Source organism: Epinephelus moara, chromosome 4 (assembly GCF_006386435.1).
Source record: "Epinephelus moara isolate mb chromosome 4, YSFRI_EMoa_1.0, whole genome shotgun sequence".
Classification (NCBI taxonomy): domain Eukaryota; kingdom Metazoa; phylum Chordata; class Actinopteri; order Perciformes; family Serranidae; genus Epinephelus; species Epinephelus moara.
In genome coordinates, this window is record NC_065509.1 from 33,915,808 (window position 1) to 33,919,443 (window position 3,636).

The 3,636-nt window shown below is 39.8% G+C and overlaps 1 protein-coding gene across 4 annotated transcripts in view; it reads right to left on the reverse strand.

The window, feature by feature from the left end:
• lingo2 (leucine rich repeat and Ig domain containing 2) overlaps positions 1-3,636 on the reverse strand; it is a 311,243-nt gene that overhangs the window by 138,124 nt on the left and 169,483 nt on the right. The window lies entirely within an intron of this gene.

A 3,636-nucleotide genomic window follows, 5' to 3' on the forward strand; every position in this document is an offset into this window, starting at 1 on the left:
AAACCTTCATTTAAAAACTGCATTTTGTGTTTATTTGTGTTATCTTTGACTAATGTTTAAATTTGTTTGATGATCTGAAACATTTAAGTGTGGAAAACATGCAAAAAAAGTAAGAAATCAGGAAGGGGGCAAACACTTTTTCACACCACTGTATGTATAGTTGCTTCGCTTGACCCACCGCATCATTATTCAAATACCTGACAACAGACAGAGGGGGGTCACGCTGAGTCCATTACCACACTGAATACAGTAACATCTATTCCACTGTGACTCCTTGACATAAAGTACTGGGGCGTTTTTTGACCAGGTAAAAAATGATAATTGAATATGCTTTGCATCTGATATGAAATTGAAACACACACATGCTAAAAATGCAGTTACAGCCTGGAGTATCCTTTGTAACTTTCTCATTGTATCCTGTCTAGCAAGAGTTCAGATAACAATGTTAAATGGACGACCAAGATCTGATTACAGTGTGGGCAGAAATTTGCATTTACTTGCATTAAAATGATTTGAAATATGACGTATCATAAAACTCCAATCAAAAGCCAAGCGCCGACTAAATGCTGAGTCCTCTATAAAAGCTGGTTGTGGCTACACGTTTTGATAAATATACACTGGTCTTAATGAGATGCTGGTTTCAATTGATTCTGCAAAGCAGTTTGTTCCTATAGCAGCTCATTGAATGCGTAAAATCTCTTAAAGCCCAGTGGGTCATTGGCTACCAGATTGAGCTAAAGCTAGTTAACTGCTTTGATAGTATATACAAATATTGTCAATATGGACATGCTACATGTTGTTAACTCGGTTAGGCGCTCCACAATTCAATTGTTCAGTTCATTTTACTGAAACCATGAGCACCAAAGTATAATTCAGATTTATCAACACAGTAAACTATGGGGGAAAAAAGTAGTGACTATTTTATTATTCACGTCTTCAGTCTGCAAGTGTCCACTCATTAAAAAAATTCAAAAGTATCTAATTATATAGAAACAAAGTTGTGAACAGTGTCATGTCAAGTTATCGCTAACTATCTGCTAACTTAGTTCATCATACAAAAACTGGACTTTAACTGCGTGAGGTTGGCCAGGATGCGCTGTTTCTCAGAGCTGGATCAAATAAATGATTTGTAATTGATATTTCATACAAATAATATTCATACTGATTTAAGTGAACGATTTGATTGTATTTCCTGTCTTTGCTGATTAAGAGTTTGTGTGAAAGGAACTAAAGGCCCGTCCCATGGAGACGCCTGTCCCAATTACAGATCAGCTGAGTGCAGTGACTGAAGCAAATGAAAATCTGGGCTATTAATTTAAGTTTTACTGTAATAAACCAAATGAAGACAAACTGTTATGTATCCAATGGAGTTTTTGACCACTAGTAGTGCTATGAAACAATGGTTTGTCGAGTGCCCCATCCCCTTTTTTGTATAGCGTACAAGGCTGTATGAGGACACATATGCACATGAGCTGTATGGTTAACATCCTGCTGTTGGTTTCTTCTGAATCTGGTTACAGTTAGTGGTGGTCATGTGCCAACAAACATGGCAATGTGTCAGCAAAGGCGAGGAAGAGGAAGGGTGCTAGCAAGCAAATCTGGACTAACACAGTGCAGGATTAGAAATATTAATTTGGAAAAAAAAAAGGCTTAAAAAAAAGGTTACTACGGAAGGAAATGCATTTAACTCATTTGTTAGAACTCAGGGATACAAGCGATGTGATTTGGTGAGAAAAACTTAACAGCGCACCTTTAATAGATGGCATGTCTCAATAGAGTTTTTACAGTTTGGAAACACATACTTGTTGACCAATATGTCCTGGTATAATAAATATGAAGCTGAAATGATTTTCTACATCTCAAAAAAGGTGTTATACAAGATGCAGAGACAAAATCTTTATCAATTAAACTGAAACCGTCCAAATATCACGACTGGTTACAGCCTGTTTTTATCCACCGGCTTATATACTGTATCTGTCACACACTCATAATCTATAGAAAAATAACTTGAGCACTCATACTTTAAGTGCAGATCAAGTCTGTCAGGTCACTAAGCCTGCAGACTCCTAGTCAACATTAGAGAGCTTCTACTCAATTAGGTACTCAAGAAAACCACAAGCTTTACAAAGCTAAGAGTCTAAGGTCCCGACTACGGCTCTCCTTTCAATGCAGGACCAAACACACACAAACACACAGCAGATAAATCACACAAGATCAGATGACCTACCTCTCTCCCCCGTTACTTTGACCTTGCTACTAACAGCTACTCTTGTTCAACGACTGCGAGTGTACCGTGCTAACTATGCTTCCACTCTCGGGAGTTGTAGCTACCACTTTACACTGTCTTGCTCCTTAAACCTGAGCTTTCTCCAAATTGCTAAATAACCGTCCCTAGAAATGGAGTGTGTCACAATTTAAACTATAACGGGAACAAATTTGTACTAACCCATGAACTAATCCAACTTGCTATGTATCTTATTACGCTGGTCCTGAGGATTGAGGAAATTTTTTTTTTCTTCCATACAGCACATTAAGAGAGAATCAATTTGTCGGCGAGCAACAGAGAGGGGAGGGGGTGTCATGGAGCATGGCATGGGAGTGGGGGGTAGAGTGTTGCACTTTAGGTATCAGGTGTCTACTGCACTTTTCTAGGGAGATGGTAATGCCAGCGTGTGGGGCCTGCGTGCAAATTAAATGGAGAGACAGAAAAATGCATTATTGATCAGGGTGATGCCAAAGTGTCTCGCTCACAGCACGGGATCAGGTTTAGGTAGAGGGTAATTAATCCACAGGCCTGAATAAAAGCAGAGGAACCGATCTGCACCCCCTCCTTCCTCCGTCTCTCTCTGCCTCTCTCTTTGTTCAAATGTCTACTTCGTTCAACACCGAGAAAAATAGGTCGCTAGCTCGTAGGCAAAACCAGTGCAAGGCACCACTGGGATAGCTAGAGCTCACAGAAATGCACACACACGCTGTTTCCTACGCATAGACACTCGCTCACAGAACAACACACACAAGCACACACAGAGAGAGAAATAGAAAGGGAGGTGAGAGACAGAGGGAAAGAGAGACACAAAGAGCACCTGGGCGCTTTTTTTCTGCCAAGCTGAGCAGAGCAGGTGTCCGCTAGAGTTTTTCTTTATAATGTACTGCAATTACACACTGCAACACGGTAATGCTACCATCATATGTATTGCATGCATGTAAATGACATACAACAAAGATGTTACCATCATGTTTTAAGATCATTTAACTTCACCTGGGTCCGCCCACAAAATTATTTATGTTTGCCACTGCTTAAAGTTGTTCTCTGAAGACAACAAACAAGAGTTGTCAGATATATTAAGCTGCTATAATCAATATCTTTATACTACTTTGATGAAATGACTGTCTGTATATGAAACAGGGCTCAACAATATGGATTGCCCGATTGCCCAGGGCAAGTAAAACTCACGGTCGGGCATGTAAACTAACAACTCACTTGCCCGATTGGGCAAGTTGCTAAAAATAGCAAAAGTTAATAACTAATTGATAAAATAAATGTATTTTAAAATGTGCTCTTCTGCTCTGATGCAGCGTCTCTCTGCCTGAAGTCACAGGCACAGCTGTGTAACAATGTCCTGCCCACAGCCCCCA